This window comes from Anas platyrhynchos, chromosome 11 (genome assembly GCF_047663525.1).
Source record: "Anas platyrhynchos isolate ZD024472 breed Pekin duck chromosome 11, IASCAAS_PekinDuck_T2T, whole genome shotgun sequence".
Classification (NCBI taxonomy): Eukaryota; Metazoa; Chordata; class Aves; order Anseriformes; family Anatidae; genus Anas; species Anas platyrhynchos.
In genome coordinates this window covers 4,130,520-4,152,165 of record NC_092597.1, presented here as the reverse complement: position 1 = coordinate 4,152,165, position 21,646 = coordinate 4,130,520, and the positions used below count along the sequence as shown (strand labels likewise).

General features: G+C 41.9%; 1 protein-coding gene across 3 annotated transcripts in view; it reads right to left on the bottom strand.

The window, feature by feature from the left end:
- SEMA6D (semaphorin 6D) overlaps positions 1-21,646 on the bottom strand; it is a 277,603-nt gene that overhangs the window by 217,810 nt on the left and 38,147 nt on the right. For 2 of the 3 annotated variants that reach the window (XM_027466880.3, XM_072043620.1), the window contains exon 1: positions 16,796-16,898. The exons of the other annotated variant lie outside the window; for it this stretch is intronic. The gene's annotated coding sequence lies outside the window, so the exon portion shown is untranslated. Of the gene's footprint in view, positions 1-16,795; positions 16,899-21,646 lie in introns of those variants that run through there. 3 annotated transcript variants of the gene reach the window in all.

The following is a 21,646-nucleotide window of genomic DNA, read 5'->3' as shown; positions in this document are numbered from 1 at the left end:
AAAATTTTAATAAGCCCTTGGGTTTTCTCTGAAATGTTTAAGAATAGCTTGTAAGAAAACAATTGGAAAAGAACAGATGTTAAAACCAATGAATATATACATTTCCATATTTTAAAATGAAAGTGTCTTGTACTGTGATTGCATATGTGACAAGAAAAGAAACAAGAAGTCTGCTCCTACTTGTGTTTGCTCTTCCCATAATTTGTAATAACTATATGTTCCACACTGGAACCTGTCAAGTGCTATTAAAAAAAAACCAAACAACTGTTAATGCAACTTGTTTTGCATCTTCCTAAAGAGAAAAAAAAAAAAAAAAAAAACAAACAAAAAAAGGCTCTTGTTGTGTTATGGTTTCCACCACTATCTGAGTTTAAAACAAATGATTTCTGCCTTTGGTTAAAAAAAATAAATATGGATAACACAAAGGAAAAGCTACTCGGATTACTGATAATGGTCGTGCATGTACTTTGAGGTTTTAATTGTTCTGGTAGCTATGACCATGTCATGACATTAGACATAACATGAATGAAGCAAACATCTTCAAATGCAGCACATAAATGTAAGTATTTCTACTAGCTACCAGTGATGTCCAATTTCTGTTAAAATCCCCTGGAAACAGAGGAAAAACTCCTTGAGGATTTTTATTTATTTAAATTACCATTTCAAAACAATGGTGAGACACCCCAGGTAATGAATTTATGGAAGATTACTGTACCATTCGTGTAGTTAATGTAACATGCCCTTTAGTCGCATTCCCAACAATATCTCTGACACTGAGAGTATATTTCAAAGGGATTAATGCCTGTTGTGCCTTATTGTTTAACTACACATTGACTATGGAGAATGTAAATACATAATATAATGCTGCAATACTCAAAATTTCTTTTTGATCATGGAGCTCAATGGGTAACTACCACTTCCAAAACACCATTATTTAGTATTTATTGAATCTATTTAAATACCTACATTACCTGGTTACTGAATGCCTCAAAATGAGAAATGTTGCCATCACTTCTAAAGAAAGTGTGGCTGGGGCACAGTCTTTGAGGTAGTGGAGAGGTTCATTTTGTTTTAAATATCATAAGTGATAACACACATTTTAGTTCTCCCAATCTCCCATGTTTTCCTGGAATAAAAACTGAAGGATCTAGAATTTTGCAGCTGATTATTTTAAAAACTAAGCCATGAACTCACTTGTGCAAATTTGCATACAGGTTGCGCTATAAGAAATTTTTAAATCAACTTAAACCAATACAAAAGGAAATATAGCTTAAATCTTGTATCACCAACTTCTGCTATCAGATTACGCTCAGGTAATTTATGAAATACATGCAAACGTACCTATATAAGTGTTTAAATTATCTTTAACTTATTTAATTAATTACAACAGAGCATTAAGGAGCAATGCAGGTGCCTAAACATAGAAATCTAGTGCTATTTTAGATGCCTGAGGGTATCCCACCACAGCTTTCAACTGCTGCTATAGAAGGCATTAAGTCATCTGTCACACCTGCTAGCCCTGACAGATGTCTCGGGTACACAATGCATCTAAAATGGCATTAGATGTCTATGTTTAGGCTTCTGATTTTTTTTCCTTGGTGCCTACAGAAAGTGCAAATGAAGACTAGAATTTGTGTCCCGGAGTCTGTCATTTATTTCCAACACAAGCACTAAGGAAGCAGCAGAAGTGTGAAATCTTTACATTGTCTTACTAATGTACATTTCCACTCTATCCTAAGCAGATCATTCTCTGGCAGAGTATACAGTCTGCTCTGTATTACTATGAGCAAAACCCACTGCAAAAAGGGAACCTGGTACAGCTTTTTATGTGGTTAAATAGTATCTCGGTTCCAAAAATCGAATTGGATTTACAAGAGACAGAAGGATGAAATGCTCCCCTTCATCCACGGTTCAAGTGGAATCAGTCTCCTGGTTGTTCTGCTTGCAATTTATTTGTGGCACTGCATGGGGAAAAATATTTCCCCTGCATTTCTTATGTATTTGCACCCTCCGCAATGTCCATCTTGACACTTCTATTTGGACTATTTAGAAAGAAGAAACTAAACCAAGGTCATGGCAAAGTCTGAAAATGCCATGTCCTGAATGTTGCCATATTCAGATTTCAGACAGACAGAATCACAGAATGTCCCATGTTGGAGGGAACCAAAATGATCATCAGGTCCAGACCTTGGCTCAACACAGGACCACCCCAAAATCCAACCAACCATCTGTCTGAAAGCGCTGTCCAAATGCTTCTTGAACTCCAGCAGGCTTAGTGCCATGACCGCTTTCCCCAGGCAGCCCGTCCCAGTGCCCGACCACCCTCTTGGTGAAAAACCTTTCCCTAACACCTAGACAGATCCTTGCTTGTCCCAGCTCCATGCCATTCCCTCAGGTCCTGTCACTGTCCCCAGAGAGCAGAGCTCAGTGCCTGCCCCTCCGCTCCCCTCGTGAAAAAGTTGCAGGCCACCATGAGGCCTGCCCTCAGCCTGCTCAGCTCTGGGCTGAACAAACCAAGGGAGTTCATCCACTCCTCATACACCTGGCCCTCCAGACCCTTCAAAATCTCCATAGCCCTCCCTTGGAGGTTCTTTAATAGTTGTATGTCCTTATGTTGTGTTGGTCAAAACTGCACACAGCACTCGAGGTGACACCTTTCCAGCACAGAGCAGAACGATCCCTTCTGTCAACTGACTAGCAATGCTGTGACTGATGCACCCCAGGATACAGCTGGCCCTCCTGGCCACCAGGGCACAGTGCTGGGTCATGAGCAGCTTGCCAAAGACCAAAACCCCCAGCCCCCTTTCTGTGTGGCTGCTCTCCAGCCTCCCAGCCTGCAGAGATAACCAGGGTTGCTCTGTCCCAGGATTTTCATATAATATGCCATCTGTTTTAGCTGGGTTCCTACTCTGAAACTTATTTTGTGGGGCACACACAAACAATATTCAGACTTGAATGTTCTTCTCAGCATTGTTGCAAGAAAAGATGCGTAAAGTAGAAACAAATTGTGTGGGTATAAATCTCTAGTTATCCATAACTCCTGTCTTTATTTCAAAACTCTTGAACTGTGCTTTATTCATGTTTACTTCTGTAGCCATATATATTATAATGCTGTCATAAATATTTTTAATAATACCTTTTGACAAAATTAAAACCATCATAGTTTTACACCAGTCATTGAAAATACCCAAGGGAACTCTACACAAAAGAAAGTATTTTAAAACAACAACAGAAATGATTGCTTATCTCAGGCACTTTCTTGGTCACATGAATTTTCTCTAAGACAGTATAATTGTTCTCAAAATTGTTTATGGACAACTGGTATTAATCTACAAATTTTGACAAACAGTTAGTTTACCCCTATAATGAAACACTAAAAAAGTAATAAATTCACTGAATCTTTACAAGTAGTTGTATAGCTCTGTTTTCCTTTCTGGTTTTACAGTTACTCTAAGGTATAAAAGTGCTTTATATAACATCAATATCCATTTAAGAACTTGGCATATACGTTTACTATTACAAATGCCAGTAACATGCATAATTTGTTTCAAAGTAATAAATTAATTTAGATATTGAATAACTTGAGAAAAATAGAATATTTCTGTTATGAAGGGGCAAATCCCAAGTCACTGAGGAACATGCAATAAAGTTATTTTGGACCTCATCTTCATTCTCAACCATGAAAACACCACGTAGCTCATTAACCTTCAGCATCCCATCAGCTCTGTAGCAGCCAGCCCACCCAAGAGATGGCATGAAGCAGCCACAGAGAGCCACCAGCTCAGCTCTACTGATAACCACCTTGTTCACCGCACTCCAAATCATGCCACAGAAGTAGTGGTCACAGAGCCACAAATGGACTGCATTTTAAGGGTACCAGGAGAAAATCTAACAAATGCATAGATTTGGAGACCATTCTATGCTGGAATGGAGAAAAGCTAGAATTCATTGTCATTATAACTTGAATGAACAATTGCAAGCTCATCAACTGGATAGGAAGGAACTCTACTCACAATCTTGCCATGGTAGGCATTTAAAAAAAAAAAAAAAAAAAAAAAAGAAACCACAAAGCAGATAAGAAAAATAAGCCATTTATGTCCATGTCACATTATGAAATCCGTAGGTTAAAAGAATATACAGGAAAAAAAGAAAAAAAACAACAAAAAACAAAACAAAACAAACAAACAAAAAACAAAAAACACAACACTACAGCAACAACAAAAAGTACCAACCCTGGTTACCTAGAACATAGGACTTCAAAACACCTCTAAGCAATTTCCCTAATTGCCCACATAATCACATGTTCAGCTGTTGAAGATGGAATGAAAAGTAGAGTCATAGAATCATAGAATATCCTGAGTTGGAAGGTACTCGTACTGATCATCAAGTCCAACTCCTGGCACCACACAGGTCTACGCAAAATTTAGGCCATGTGACTAAGTGCACAGTCCAATTGCTTCATAAATTCAGACAGGCTTGGTGCAGTGACTGCCTCACTGGGGAGCCTGTTCCAGTGTGCAAACACCCTCTCAGTGAAGAACTTGTTCCTGATGTCAAGCCTAAACTTCCCCTGCCTCAGCTTGACACCATTCCTGCAGGTCCTATCACTGGTGTTTACAGAGAATAGGTCACCTGCCTCTCCACTCCCCCTCTCGAGGAAGTTGTAGACCATGATGAGGTCCCCCCTCAGCCTCCTTCTCTCCAGTGCCCTCAACCGCTCCTCATATGTCTTTCCCTCTAGGCCCTTCACCATCTTCGTCACCCTCCTCTGGACACTCTCCAACAGTTGAATGTCCTTTTTGTACTGTGGTGCCCAGAACTGCACACAGTACTCAAAGTGAGGCCGGACCAATGCAGAGTAGAGCAGGATAATCTCTTCCCTCAACCGACTAGCAATGCTATGCTTGGTGCACCCCAGGATCCAGTTGGCCCTCCTGGCTGCCAGGGCACACTGCTGGCTCATATTGAACTTGCTGTCTACCACGACCCCCAGATCCCTCTCTGTGGGGCTGCTCTCCAGCATCTTATCGCCCAGTCTGTACGTAAAGCCAGGGTTGCCCCATCCCAGGTGTAGGTCCCAGCACTTGCTTTTGTTAAACTTCGTGTGGTTGGTGATCCAATCTGTCCAGGTCTCTCTGCAAGGCCTTTCCACCCTCATCAGAGTCCACAACTCCTCCAAGTTTGATGTCGTCGGCAAATTTGCTTAGAACACCTTCTAGTCCTACTAAGTACCTTTTCCCTTTAGACCACCTGCTTGAACTTAACTAAGCTGATTATTGTTATAGTGTTTATATTGCAGCAGCACCTAAGATGAAAGATGCATATAATCCTTTAAGGCTGGTAATCTGTCTAATAGTCATTTCACAGCTTATTTGAAACAAGCTGATGTAAAAGCAACAAATGAAATCTCTTGAACACTCTCTGCATAAACAACAAAAAAGGCTGAAGGAGCTTTCAAACTAAGATTTTTCTTTGGACCTTTCCATCTTCCCAGGACTACAAATCCAAGATACACACGCTCTGCCACACCATAGCTTTTTTTTTTTTTCTTCTCCTTTTTTAATTTCTTATGGATCACAAAATCACCCAATAACTAGAGAAAAAAATACAAGTCCCCCAGTACTGAGTTTATTAATGCAGCTCAGAGTGTGAACAAATAACTCCTGATCATGTTTTCAAGTGATACTATTGCAAATGTTTTCTGTTTGTTGTGGGTAATACTGATTTATGTAACCAAAGCCTGTGATGAAGATGGTCCAACACTTTTATGCTGCTTATTTCAGTAATATACAACTCCTTTATCCACACTGGAATATACAGCAACAAATAAAAGACAACAAACTCAAGACATTAAATATAATTGTAGTTCCTTTTTATTACCGTTCCTTTTTTTATTACCACTACTACAGCCTTTCTTTCTCTCTCTCTCTCTGTTCCCCTCCCCCTCTAAGTTTCAGAAATCTTTAGCAAAATGACTTTTCATCCCACTTCAATTCCACTTCCACAAGTTTTCCACATTTCTGACAATACTATCTTAGGGGGAAGGAAGAAAAAAAAAAAACACATGCCATTTTTTTCTGTACTGAAAATGGAAGGACCAGGAATATTTTGTTGCCTTTTTTTTTTTTTTTTTTTGGTTGGTTGTTTTTTTTGAAAGAATCAATGTTTTCAACTGAAAAGCAGTTTAGACAGAATTTTGAAAATTTCCACGTACTGATTTAGATTATATACTAGACACCAAGTCTACATATAAAAGGCACTGCTTAGTAACTAGTATCACATATTTTTGTAGCTTGCTGGAATTACCCAAAGTACGAAAGACCTGATCAGCTTTACCATTATGTTTTATACTCTTTGTAAGAGTAATACATTCAGGAAGTAGAGCACATGCCCCTACTTAGATTCCAATGCTCACAACAGTGATCTGGCATAATACAATTTTTGTTGTAATTAACATATAATTTCAGTCTGATTTTTTTTCCCCAAGTCAGGAGGATGATATTAAGTAGATATTAAGTAGGAAAACTAATGTACTACAAGCCAGACAGAGGAAAAAAAAAAAAAAGTAAACCATTCCAGATTTTACATTCCTTTATTTTTTTTTTCCTCCTTTTATTTCAGGTGATATACAATTCCCAACAGCTATTTTATGCAACACAAGAAGCTACTTTTAAAGAGTGTATTTTTATTGTCTAGACTACTCTTAACTTTCAGAAAAACTCTTCGCACAAACAAAGCCCTAAGATTGATGATAATTAAATGACAAAAGATGGGTTAGTAACCTGAGGTGTACATTTTCAGCCAGGACAGATACAGTTAATAGGAAGATTTCATTGTAAGGAAAAATAACGTGCATAATTCAACAGCTATGCCATTCCACGCACACATAATTAACAAGTCTTCAGCTCATTAGCAGGCTGTATAAAATACATATAATATGCTGTGCAAAACTGATTGAGAATAAAAAGCTTCTCATGCATTACAATAAATGATTTAAATTGTTTTGAAAGAGTGGTATCAGTAGTGTTTAAGGTTATGGTTCCCAAACCTACTCATGACTCCATCTCTTTACAATGGCCACTTTTACTCTCTTGGTTTTCAACAGATATCTTGCCATGCTAATCCTAGTGTAATACATTTGATCAGTGACTGCTAAAATTCTGCTACATCACTTAAAGATGAATAGGACCAAGGGAGTACAAATAACTGCATCAGACAGCACCATGTAAGCACTAATTCCCAAAGGGAAGGATGTACACAGTATCACACGGCATGCATATTTCAGTATCAATGTATTTTTGAGGGACAACTCGTTTAGCATACATACCATAATCTCTTTGCTTGGCGATACATTAATTAGTAGATTGGACAATATCAGTGTTCTTTCTTTAGAAATGATAAATAGAGGGCAGTATATCATTGCACCTGATGATACCCACACTTATATCTAATGAGACCTTGAAACTACTAAAGTGTCTCTCAAGGGACAAAACAGTTACTCCTGAGCTGTAGTGACACCTCCTGGCAACAGCCCGAGAAGGTCTTTTCCCACAGAAGAACTTTTTCTCCAGACAAGGGTTCTTAAGGGTTTCAGCCAAAAGGCAACAAACATGGTGCTCCCTCCAGCCTGGCTTCAAAGGCACATTGCTCAGAATACCAAGCAGAATTTTCTGATTTTTAACTACTACTGACAGTTTAGAAATTGAGAGGCTAAGACACAGGAATACCAGCGTCTAAGATCTCTAGATTTATTGTACCACACACTGACCTTTCTTGTGTGGCTGGAAAAATAGCTGCAAAACCTAATCAACTAGCAGCTTAATTCATACCATGAATCTTGCAAGGTGTTTTCTCACTTCTTTGTGAAACCCTGTCTGTTTGGTAAGAGTTTAGCTCTTTGCCCTCCACAGATTTCTGACAAATACTGTAAGCATTACTTTGGTAAGAATAATATAAACTAGGATAAAAAACAAACAAACAAACAAACAAAAACACACACACAACAAAAAGACTTAAGAGTAGTTATAGCCCCAAAATACACAGGAAAAATATTTTTCACTGCTGTGGTGTAGTTAGCAAATTCAGTATAAGTTGAAAATTCTATAAAAAGGATAACAATTGTTTATGTGCATTGTGAAACACATTAAATACCAAAATAGAAGAAATGAAATAAATTATTCCTAATCTTTGCAGCAGCTCTGAGCAGGGGACTTACAGGCAGGGTGACACCCACCAACTAAAGGAAGCACCCCACATTCAAAAATCCTACAGAACCTACCTCTTGAATACATAATCAGTTCAGGTGAAAGTCAGACAGCAAGTTTGTTTGATAGATTAAGTTTAGCTTACTGAATAAAAACAAGTACATGTTCGATTGTTTTAATCAGTAAACTGTTTTTTTGTTTGTTTTTTTTTTTCCCTACAGTACAACTATCCAGCATTTTAAAGAACTTGATTGCTCTCATTATACATTTCTGTTATGTCTTTTGTGCTGCCTTTATACAGTACCATTTTCTTTATACTTAACTAAGAGAAGAAAGCTGAATTTTCCTCTGTTTTCTTTTGTATCCTTCTCCTCCCCCCAACATCTTCAGAGGTAATTTTGATTTTTTTTTTTTTTTAAGTACTTTGCATACATTGCAAGGCAATCAAGAAAATTCATTTGACAAACTGGATTATAGACTGTCTGCCAGGAATTAAAGTGGTAACAGCTTTTTCAACAATTTCTCAATGACTATGTCTGTTAAATGCTCACAGCACACTGAAATAACACATCCATAAGAAGTATTTTACATTTACAATTTAAATAAAGGAAAAAAGCCCCACAAAAATTATTTACTTCCTCTTTTCACATACAAAATTAAGTTGTAAAACTTTTTGTTGTTGTTGTTGATTTTCCTTAAACAATTGAAAACCTGACAAGGTAAATCCCCATTTGGTGATTAATTGCAATCTTCAAAAACTCCATGCTCCCAGAAAATGAGCTAAGCCATGTATGCGATCATTTCTACAAGGTAAAATAGTTACAGAACAGCGTTGCTTCTCAACTTGTAGTGCTTTAAGATTTAACTGCATTTTGTCTTCACTCCACCTTGTTCCCAAGCAGATACATGCTTACACATATAGCAATCTCTTTCACTCTCTGCATCTATCCACCAATAGAGATCTCTTCCAATTGTGAGTAACACAGTCATCGTACACTGGATTGCTACTGAAATCATAGAATCATAGAGTCATAGAATATCCCGAGTTGGAAGGGACCCATAATACCAACATTATCACATATTTTCTCCCTCTCGCCCACACACTTGTAGACCTGCTAGTTGTACACCCACAGATGTAATTCCTTTTCAACGCATAGTCCCTTCCTCCAAGGCATTCACAAGTATACTGCATACAAAAGTACTTTGTGGGAGTTCTTGAACTACTGCATATGCAGGAGGCCTGGCAGCAGAGCACTCCATTTGTGTTCACATTGTTTTTCTTAATTAACTAACTTTAGTATCAATGCAGTGCTGTACAGGCACAAACTAGTAGTACTGGGCACCTATCTGCACAGTATAAAATATTAAGGACTATCCTTGGGGTATCAAAGGTAGGATGGGTGCCTATCGAAGGTTGCCCAACACCATCAATTACAGGAGGCTTTTATAGGTATAGCTCGGTATAGCTTTGCAAAAGTGTCATTATGCCAAAATTTTACACAAGGGAATAAAAATCATATTTATTTTATTTTATTTTTTTTTTGTTCTCTCAAATAAATGCTTCATCAGCATTGCACAGTTTACTAAATACAGTTTGCTAAGAGAAATTGAGAATGTGTTAACATGGACAAAACATGCCTGAGAAAATCTGAGACACTCCTATTTGGTGGAGAGTCCTGGCATTTAAAAATGTTGTCATTCTTATCAACATGCTCTAATGAAATAAATTTTTCACGAGGAAGAAGAGAAGCTAGTCTACTTTATAAGCATGGGAAATTCTCTGTAGAGATTTACAGTTTAGCAGCTACATTCTCTGGACATTTAGCACATGCTCAATGTATTTTATCTCGCATTTTCAAGAACATAACAATTGTTTTTTTCTGGTGGATCCAGCACAGCTTTGGCTACCTAGGCAAGCAGCAGGTAAGACTCTTCATAACTTCAAGCAGTTTGGAGAAAGAATGGGTTTTTGTTAGCTTTTAGTGAAAAGGAGTGAAAGTTGACTCATGACCAGAATACAATAGGAGTTAGGAGTCTATAGAGCAAACAAGTGAGATTGTGTGGAAAGTACAAGTGAGAGTAATAGAGAAACACTGGGGTCAGTGACCTATATAGGAAGTGGGAACAGGGACTGGGAGCCTGTTAGGAAAGATCAGTGACCAGGCAAGATCTGTGAGAAACAGCTTTGGAATGGAAAAACGAAAGGGAGATGACGGGGGAACTGTGGAGAAGTCTGGAACAAGAACTCAGGTCATCTTTGTATGGGGCACTGGAGACAAAATATGTGTTGCAAATAAAGTGCCCAGTTGCCAGGACCTGTATCTCAATGAGTGGATTGGAATGTTCTTTCAGATCTGAATGAGATCCAAGATTGCTGGGATTAAGAATAGAATGTCAGCAGATCTTGCGAAGTATTTGCCATCTTCTCTACTAACAAAGTTCAAGAAGAAGCAGCTATTTTCCTTACCAGTTCAATATTTCTGGTGAAACACACTTGCCTGGGGATTCAAGGGTTCAAACCCTGCTCAGAGACCAAGGAAAAGGACAAAAATCCCTATACTTCCCCCCCGCCCCCCCTTTTTTTTTTTTAAAAAAAAAAAAAAAAAAAAAAAGACAGACTATGAAAGTAACACAAAGGAACATAAAGGCAATATTTAAAAATAAATAAATAGTAGTGCTCTACATTCGCACACTGGAATTGACAAGCCTGCTGGTAGTTTCAGCCTACTTACTCCTGTCTAAACAAAATAAAGTGAGTTTATATATAATCCCCAAATTTTGCTTTTCTGGTAAAAGCTGTAATGTTTGCCATCAAAAGACAGAAAACTGAAGGAAGATTCCACTGATAAATGCAATCCAAAGTTGCGTGAGAGAACCCAATCTAATCCTGTATTTTAATATTTGTACGTGCTGCAAGGCACCCATCCATAGGCATAGTACCTACATATCATCACACACAACACCACAGCTACTGCTTTTCTGAAAATTCATTCTGTAGCTGTGAAGCACAATAAGAACATAGATTTGACTAATAACACTTCTGATTTAATAGCAGGGTAAGAATAATAGTTAGTAAATGGCAGGCAGGAAGGGTTGACATGCAGAACAGGATGGGCAATTCACAAGAATTTTTTGGGAGAAAAATGTCATAGTGCAATTGAGTTTCATCTGGAGATTGTCTAGAATATATAAGTTCAAGTTTTAAAGTTTTGGACACTTGAATTTGTGATTGTTTGTATAAAAAGTGAAAAATCTCAGGATATGAAATAGTAAGAGAAATTACTTCACAAGGCTTCGCATTATAAACCCACATTCTCATGCTAATTTTTTGTGTAATTTTTTATTGTTTGCTGAAATATCCCATCTTGATCTTTTGTTTTGCAAAGCAGTTGTTTTCCCTTCCTTCCAAAGGAGATTTTTCTTTTTAATTCTGCAGCCATAGACAGGTTCATTCACCTGTTCTTTGAATTATGGGAAAGCGAAAGAAGTATTACTTGCTTGAAATGGCAGAAGCAGAAGTGGATCTCCTTGCTTCAACCCCAATTCTAAAATGCTGCACTTTATGATCTGACATTTTCAGGTTGGCTAGGTCTGACTCAATCCTGTGCTCTTTCATTATATGTGAAGAACTCACTCTTTCCTTACCTCCCTTTCCCTCCTCAAATACACATAAATGAGGCTGGAACACTTAAAATATATTTTGTATCTTGGGCTAATATTGAAACGACAACAATATTTCCCATGATGAACTAGCAAGAAGCTACCACCCATGAAGAAAATCCAGGGTGGGACTGCTCCTTTCTTGAGCAGCTGTAATAAAGCAGAACTCTGTACTTGAGGCTCTCACAAAAAGCTTCTATTACAATTTTTTTGGACAAAACTAAGCTCTGTGGAAGGGAATAGATCAAGAAAAACTTCTGTGCCTTGGAAGGCTAGCAAGGAAAAAAGAGAAAGGCTGTTAATTTGAGAAGATGCCTTTTATTCTAGAAAAAAAAAAAAAAAAAAAAAAAAGACTGCATCTGCAGTCTGTCAGTCAAATTTTTAACAAAGAAAATTAGGACCACATACATCACTTACATGAACCGTGCAATGGTTCTGCCCTTTCACAGACAGATAATTCAAATCCTTAAGCACCGATTCTGCTGGCTATCAAGTCCATGGATGGATCACCCCATTCCATAGAACCATTGTCTCTTCTCAGGGGTGAGTTCACATACAGTCTTAGTGGCATGAAAATTGAAGTTCAAAAACAACACGTGCTACAGCTGGAGAAAGAAAATGTGTGCTGCCACGCTGTCACGACTAGCTCTGAAGTGGGAGAAGTTGTAGGTGTAAAGAGATCTTAGAGCTGGTGAGCAAACCGAACAGCTGGACTAGAAAAAATTGGCTAGACTACAGGATACAGAAGTGGTGTATCAGTGGGAGAAGTTGTTAATGAATCTGAAATATTTCTGAGAACTGAGGGAAGATGATCAAAACCAGAAGTGGCAGACTAAAGAAAGGCAAAAGTTGACTTTGTAATGGGAGTTACAACCTAACTGAACACACAGGGTGGCTTCAGTGGAAACTAAGCTCACTGAAAAGGGTCAGAGAGATGGAAAGCTGAGCTCTCATTAGTGAAAAAGTTAGGAATAAGTAACTGAAGCTTCTTAAAAATACTACTGTAAAACTGATAGGAACTCCTACTCAAGAAAGAACTCAAAAGCCTCTCTTATAAGCGGAGATCTTTTCCACTCGAGCTAAAGGAACAGTCCCTCAGCTAACGGCACCATGAACACTTACTGTGTTTGCACGCCTGCCACAAGAGCAGAACACAGTGAGAAACACAATGCCCAAAAAACTCATCTTAAACATCTGAATTGTATGATAAAGTCAAGTGATCTTCAGCCTACAAGGGAAGAAATAGCTGTCATATCATCAGGAAAAAAAAAAAAAAGAAAAAAGAAAAAAACCACCTCCGTAGTTCTCTCGTAGAGACTTTCTAGCTCTAAAACAGTCAGATATCAGCCTTCAGAAACAGTGCACCTTTCTCCCCTCTTCTTTTACTTTGATTTATAATCTTCAAGATTTGTCTGGTTTTATTGATACCATTTACATTAGTTCACTATTAAGTTACTCACATCAGTTTGAGATGCAGATTTTTCTCCATTAAAACTTCACTCCCCTTGTATCAGACATCCTTACTGCCTGCTTTCTGCCCTAGAAGAGAGTTGGGCATTAAGCACTTCCTTGGAGATCACCAATACTTGATTACTTCTGATCCATCCGAGAACTCTTTTTATGACCTGCGGCTCCTGCAGAGGGACACTCTCTTGTAGTTCCCACCTCAATTCAGTCCCACAGCAATTCAGTCAAGGATCGCCCAGAGTAGCAGGGACAATCAGTGTAACTGCCGTGTGGCATGGGGAGTCCCACAAAACAACAGATACCATGGTACACTTCCTCCAGCCCTGGAGAACAGACCCTGGCTTTTATAAAAGGGTCTCCTGCATTTTAAATACACATAGGTTTGAATTAATCTAAGAATATAGTGCCACAGTAGGAATTAAGCCTCAAGATAAAGTACTGAGAGACAATAGTTAAAAATAAATTTAAAACATTTGCAAGGAGCAGCAGAGTTCGGTGAGAAATTGCCAGTAAGCATCCCCAGTAAACAAGCAAGGACATCAGTCCCCTTCTCTGTCTACATCCCCAAAGCAACCACCTCGTTTTATCTGCAGCGGCGCAGCCTATCAGCCTTTGGGCCTGATGGACGTTCACCTACAGCGGGCACGGCCAGCAAGCAGATGACATGGACATCACTGCTGTCTGCCTTGACCACCACTGCCACACAGCCAAAGGGACTGAACAGAAGGGGAAGTGAAACTGAACTTGAGACCCCCCAGGTTTCAAAACCCCCCAGTGTTTGGAAACTGACAGACCACACTGTGCAGTGCCAAGAGTAGTTATGAACCAAGGCATTCAAAGGTTGTAAGTTGTCCTGGACCCATAAACATAGCCTATTTCCACTGGCCCATAGAGAATGAAATCGCATTAGAAGAACGTTAGCCATTACACATCATAGTTAAGTAAGAGCAATTTGTTAAAGGTAACATTTATCTAAAAGACACAGACCAAGAGATATTTATTCTTAGCATCCTGATATGTTAAGATGAGCAATATTTATATATGATGTGCATTAAAATTAGTATATCACTCTTTTTGACCTTTGGAAATTTGACCTCTCTGCCTTGTGAGACAATTGGCAAGCCTGACCTTCCCTGGCATGTTACCCGCCCTTAACTCTTCCAAGATACAACAGACTGCTACCAGCCCCTTCCCACAGCTTCCCCCACTTCCCAGCAGAAAGTTCCCTAACCTGAGCCCACCGGGATGTTTAAACACAATCTCACAAGATAGAAGTAGACCAACAAAAGATCTGGAGCTAGCAGAGAATTAATTTCAGAACAATGCCTTTTTTATTTATTATTGTTTTTACAGTCAAGCAATAATCAGAAAACATGTGAGTAACAGTACACAAATAACTCCCTATTTTGGGGTCCTGAAAAGTTTCAGCAATCACTGGTGGCATAATGAATGTTTGCAATTCATTCGATTCCATTTAAAGATGCAAAGCACGCCATGACATCAACGATGTTCTCTTCATCTTAACAAAGGCTATTACACTTCATGTTCTTCTGACAGAAGTAGCATGTTTAAAAATATATATTTCTTTTCTACAGTATAATATTTAGAATGGTGTACCCATATTTGAATTTAAATTAACTGTATTAACATCATACTTCAAGCAAGACCGTGCTCTGCTAATTATCCCAAAGAGCTTCAAAATTTTTACGGTATATTTATTGCGTTTATATCTTCTTCATAAACTTACTGATGTTGTTTATATAATTTTGCAAATTACAAGATGTGTAGGATAACTATTTAAATGAACTAAAAATTGTGCCATGGACAGATCCTTCATAGATTTACAATTTGTAGCCGTCAATCTTCCTACATCTGCTAGATAACAAAACAACAGTTCTTTTCTTCATGCAGACGAGCAAATTCAGTAAACATTGGTAAGGGTTCTTTAGCAAAAGAAAGAAATCTCTAGTTCTCCACAGTCTATTAAACTCTTTCTTACATCCATCTAAACTCCTTTGTTTTTCTCAGGAAAGGAAAAATATATATATTATAGGAATCCTGTGTATTCAAGCACCATTTTAAACCAAAACCAAAAAAAAAAAAAAAAACAATAACCAAAACCAAAAACACCCTGCTTTTGCTGATCGCTAAATGTTTTGGCAAAGAGGAAAAATACATGACCAAGAAAGCAGGGTGGGGATATGCCTTAAAAGAGACGCACAGACTTGCAACTCTCATCTTATAATTGAGGAACGCAATTATAATTGAGAACCTAGAATGATCATTAAACGTAGCCAAGCTTTTGTACGTCACTTTCTCTCTGAGACCTGCCTGAAACAGACCAAGTTCTGTTAACATTTGAAAAAGAACACAAACAGTAAAAGGATTGATGTTGAATGAATCCTATACATTCGAAATTGGGAAATGAATAAGGGCACTACTTATATTTCCCCCCCCCCCCCCCCTTTTCCTTAAGATGAGGGCAGAAACTGAACTGTAGCTACAAACGCTGCTAATGATTGGATCAGAGACCAACATCTATGGCGACAGGCAAGAAAATGAATTTAATCAATAGAAAATCAATGCGAAAAGGGCAATAAATTGGAAAACAAAAACAAATTGCTACAACAGCAGAAAGGGAATAAACGGCTATATTGATAACAAATAAGGCAAACATTTTCTTCCTGTAAAAAGCTTACATCCCGTTTCAGAAATCACTTCAAGCCTTCCTCCTCCTTCAAAGGAATTACATGGCACTTTCCGTAGCCACACCACCAGCTCCGTGCCACGGATTTCCCCTTTCCAACCGAACTCCCAGTTAGACAGAGGGGTGCCCGGGCTGCTCCTCCCGGGGACCACAGACTCCGTGCTCCGGCATGCCGCCCTCCTCCGTCAGCTCCCCGAAGCCCCAAGCACGCCCGGTGCGGCGGGGCGGCTGCTCCTGCCGCCAGGCAGCGATCGCTGCGCACAGGCGGGGAAGGGCCGCGGAGTCCCCCCGCGCTCACGACGGCCAGGGCCGGGGCCAGGGGGAGCAGCGCCCGGGAAGGGCACCGGTCGGCGGCGAGGACTCGCCGCGGGGAGCTCGGCTCCGCACCCGCCGGCCGCGGTGGCCAAGGGGCTGGCGGCCGCTGCGGAGCCCCTGGGAGAGGCGGGGCGGGGACGCCCGCCCGGGAAGCTAACAGCGGGGGCAGCGTCCCCGCGCCCCGCCGAGCCTCCGGCTGCGGGGACGGCCGGAAAGTGACAGCGCCCGCGGGCACCGCACGGCTCCGCGCCGCCACCACCGGGGACAGACGCGCACCCCCCGGCTCTCCCCAGCCCAGCTGGGCCCCCTCTCACCCCCAGCGGAAAACAATGGGCAGGGGGCGCGGCTCGCCCCGCGCAGCGCCCGGCACCCCGGCGGGGCCAACTCCGCGGCGGCAGCAGCGGGGTGGCGATGAGTATGCGGCGGCGGCGGCAGGACTTACGGGGGCTGCGGCGGGGCAGAGCGCGACTCCGGGCGCGGCTGGCGACGCGGCGAACTCCGCGACTGGCGGCAGGGGCCGACCCCGAGCGGCCGCGCTCCGCTCCGCTCCGCGCCCCGCCCCGCACCTGCCCGGCCCCGCCCCGCGCGGGCCCCATTGTCCGCGGCACCTGCCCGGCCCCGCCCCGCCCTCCCCTTTGGCTCCCGCCCGGGACGCGGCCGCCATCCCCCGCCGAGCCTCCGCCGAGCCCCCGCCGCCCCGCTCCCAACTTCGCCGGGGCTCGCTTCTTCCGTTCGGCACCCGCAGACTCGGCAGCAATGACTTTGGGAACGCTCCAGCTCTCAGTCAGCACCGGAGGCGGTTAGCTCCGAATCTGAACCTCGCAGTGTACATTTCAGCTCGCTTTTTGCAGCTTGTTTTATTTCTAGTCTCTGTTACAATGTCACGTTTCAGGGTTGAAACACGATGCCTATAGCCTGAACCTCTTTGTTTCACTGTCCTTTCCCACAAAGGAGACAAACTAACAAGCAGTCCAAAACTAAACTGATGATCTGGGGCATCCAAACCTGAGTTCACAATCCAGATACTGCCTTTGGAAATAAATGGAAACTAAAGAATACTGAAGAGAAAATATTTTGCAGCTTACCTTCCTCAGTCATAACCCTTCAGGAAACACTCACACCCTTGCCTGGGCACAGATGCCTTACAAATGGGGAACGGGATTGCTAGAGAGGGAAGCAATACCTGTGCACGGGCGAGGATGCTGATACACCCTGTGGTTTTTTCTCCTGAAGTTCTGCAGCACTAAGCAGGGGGACCAACTTGCTGATGCCTTCTCCAGTGCTCTCCTCCCTCTCCTACCAGTGGACTTGCTGAAGGATAAGCAGTCCTACAGCCCTCTGCGCTCCCTTTGGGCACTCTGTCCATTAGAAATACACATGCTTGTTCAGCCCAACACCCCATTATTACTGGCAGTGGCTGATTTGCTCCACAACTGTTGCTGCTTTAATTTTTCTGTGTGGAATCTCGCAAGTTTTCTGACCTCATTTCTCCTTGCAGCTCTCAGGTCCCTGTTCTGCCCCAGGCTTTGGGAGCAGACTCGCTGCTTGCCACTGCTTTGCAATGTTTTCCTGTTAGTGCCACCATGAAGGAGGCCAGCCTGAAGGCTGGAGCCTCGATGCAGCTCCTCTGCTTCATGGGGGTGGAGGGGCAGGATGGAGGCTGGATGGAGCCCTGCTGGCTTGGGCATGCCTGAGCCCTCTTTGCAGAAGGCTCTGAGGACACTGAGAAGATACCTTTTGCTGAGGTTCCCATATGGCAACAAATCATTCACATTTCACTGCAGCATGCCGCTGTCTGCCCACTGTCTGAACAGGGCATTTCAGTAGGTGCAGTAGTGCCCCTTCACGTTTCTGATTACATTTCTGTCTGCTTGTATGTGCTAAAGCCGGGTCAGTTTCTGTGTTTGTATTTTACAGTCCCCTTTGCAGAGTTACACTGTGTCTCCATGGGGCAGAAATCTCTTTTTATGGTCCATCATTACACTCCTTACACTTCCCTTACCATCCCATATATGATCTCAATTGAAATCTCGATTGAACATTCATTACTGGAAAATAGAATGCCCCCTCCCCACCCCCCCATCATCGCTTCTTCCTAATAATGTCTCTGTTTCAAGTTGTGAGAATATGTCCATCTTATATCTGTAACTTAATTGCCTGGGATTTCTGCTTAGATCCCTTTAAACAAAATTGTAGATAAAGGCTGGGTGATTTTTTTTTTTTCCTATGCAGTAAGTATTTTATCCTCAAATACTTGCAGTTCTGAATTATCTTTGCTGAATAGTTTTGGTTGGGTATTTTCAGGATAAGATTCACAAACCTTATGTTTTTCCAGTGTCTTAAGGGCCAGGGAAATTTTTCCAGTGTCTTAAGGGCTAGGGAAATTTCAAAACATGTATGAGAACCGGGTCTATTTCTGTTCCATGCCCAAGTGATTTCCAATTCACATTGTTGATCTACTAAATTGTAGGGTTTTGGGGGGTGTAAGAAGAGAGAAGAGGATATTATTTTCCTGTCAATACTATTCCGCTGTATACAAATAACATTAACTGGAGGAGGAATTAGATCACATTCTTCTCTCTTTTAGGCGAGAACCAGGAGACTTGAGCCTTCCGCTCTTACTTCATCAGCATTTATTTCCTAATGGAGTTCAAGGGGACTACAGCAAGAGCAACTGAAGAAGCCCTGCTTCAAATACTCATGGGTGACTCTCATCTAGAATACAGGGAAGTGGATGCGAATCACTGACAACAAAGTGAATGGAGCCCCGGGCATCAGCACGCTGAGCTGCTGGATAACACAGGGCCAACACAGGGGGCCTGAATTTCACCCTCCGTTTCTTTCATTTTTCTTTCCAATACCTAAATAAGATATTGAAGTGCCAATCAAATGGAATGTCTTGTTCAGCATGGAATGATGTTCTGGGCCCCTAGTGCCAACAAGAAAACCTCCAAAAGAGTTATTTGATATGTAAAACCAACACCAAAAAGCTGCTCGTCTGCGTGAGAAACATCCACCAGCTGGTAATAAGGAGTGGTGCTTGCTCCTTGACATATGACCATGAGTAAACAGCATCATAGCCTGTTATCTACCTGTCCTGCTAGGTGCTGTGCTAGATTTTCTAGAGGCTAGGATTTTTCTTGCTAAAATACCATAGGAACTGGCTGTGGTTGACAGTTACCTCCTGTTCCAAGGAACTGCTTGCAGTGCAATTCAGAAGGTGAATTCTGCTCAGATATGAATGCAAGTCATAACAGCAGAGACCTTGATGCTGTTTCTTGACTGCACTCACCAACTGCTTTTCTATGATGCAATGTGTAGAAACCAAGATGATTTTCCACCTCATGACATTGCTGAATACTTTCACCTTTTGTGGTGGTTTCTCCAAGTTTCTTAGCATTTGGATGGTTCTTAGGTTTTTGTTTGTTTGTTTTTCCTACTTAGAAATCCCTGTAGCTTGATGTTATAGCACTGCGTCATTTTCCCTTTCCCCTTTCCATTTCCTAAAGTAAAACAATTATCTGTTCTAATCTTAACATCTGGAAGGTGCCTCATCCAGTTAATGCTAAGTTCAGTTTAAACTAGAATATTTCTTGAAGAGAATATATGTCCATGGTTACTCATTTTTGGAGGTAATTATCACAGGATGAAGAAAACTTTGTCAAGTGACAGTAGGGCTTATATAATTTAACATGACATTGCCATTCCTGAACACTAGCAAACCAAGCAAGAGTCCCTTGGCAGCTGATCATGAGTAACGTTCTTCAGCATTGAGTGGTTCTGAGTTAATCACAGAATCCCAGAATTGAAGGGGTTGGAAAGGACCTTGAAAGATCATCAGGTCCAACCCCTCTGCCAAAGCAGGTTCCTTACAGCAGGCTGCCCAGGTAGGCGTCCAGGTAGGCCTTGAATATCTCCAGAGAAGGAGACTCCACAACCTTCCTGGGCAGCCTGTCCCAGTGCTCTGTCACCCTTTTAATGCACGCCAGGATCCCATTGGCCCTGTTGGCCACCAGGGCACACTGCTGACGCATGGTCAACCTGTCGTCCACCAGGACCCCTAGGTCCTTCTCCTCAGAGCTCCTCTCCAGCAGATCATCCCCCAACCTGTACTGATACATGTGGTTGTTCCTTCCCAGGTGCAGGACTCTACACTTGCTCTTATTAAACCTCATTTGGTTTCTTCCTGCCCATCTCTGCAGCCTGTTCAGGACTCACTGAATGGCAGCACAGCCTTCTGGTGTGTCAACCACTCCTCCCTCAGCTTTGTGTCATTGGCCTGCTTGCTGAGGGCAGACACTATTCCCTCATCAAGGTAGTTGATTGAAGATGTTGAACAAGACTGGACCTAGCACTGACCCCTGGGGAACACGGCTAGTCACAGATCTCCAGCCAGACTCTGCACCGCCGATCACCACCCTCTGAACTCGGCCAGTCAGCCAATTCTCAACCCACCTCACTGTTCACTCCTCTATCCCACACTTTCTCAGCTTTGTTATCAGGATGTCATGGGAGACAGTATTGAAAGCCTTGCTAAAGTCAAGGTAGATGACATCCACTGCTCTCCCCTCATCTACCCGGCTGGTGATGCCATCATAGAAGGCAACGAGGTTGGTCAAACATGACTTCCCCTTGGTGAATCCATGCAGGCTACTCCTCATAACCTTCTCTTCCAGTTGCTTGGAGGTGGCATCCAGAACAAGCTGTTCCAACACCTTTCCAGGGACAGAGGTGAGACTGACTGGTCTGTAGTTTCCCAGATCCTCCTTCTTGCCCTTCTTGAAGACTGGAGTGACATTGGCTATCCTCCAATCTTCAGGACCCTCTCCTGTTTCCAGGACCTTTCAAAGATGATAGAGAGCGGTTCAGCAATCATCTCTGCCAACTCCCTTAGCACACGTGGATGCATCCCATTGGGACCCATGGATTTGTGTGCATTGAACCTGCTCAGATGCTCCTGAAACACTCCCTTGTCACTTGGGGGGAGATCTCCACTTCCCAGACTCTTTCTCCTCCCCCCAGGGTCGAGGAGTCCTGGGGGGGGGGGGTGTGGGGTGTGAGGGAGGGGAGTGGAGGGGGAGTCCTTGAAGCAAAGACTGAAGCAAAAAAAGCACTCAGCATCTCCACCTTCTCGGTGTTTCCCATTACCAGAACACCCCTGTTGTTCAGCAAGGGACCCACATTATCCCTAGTCTTCCTTTTACTGTTTACATACTTACAAAAAACCTTCTTATTATCTTTTATCTCTTTTGCAAGCCTCATGTCTAGGTGGGCTTTAGCCTTCCTTGTCGCA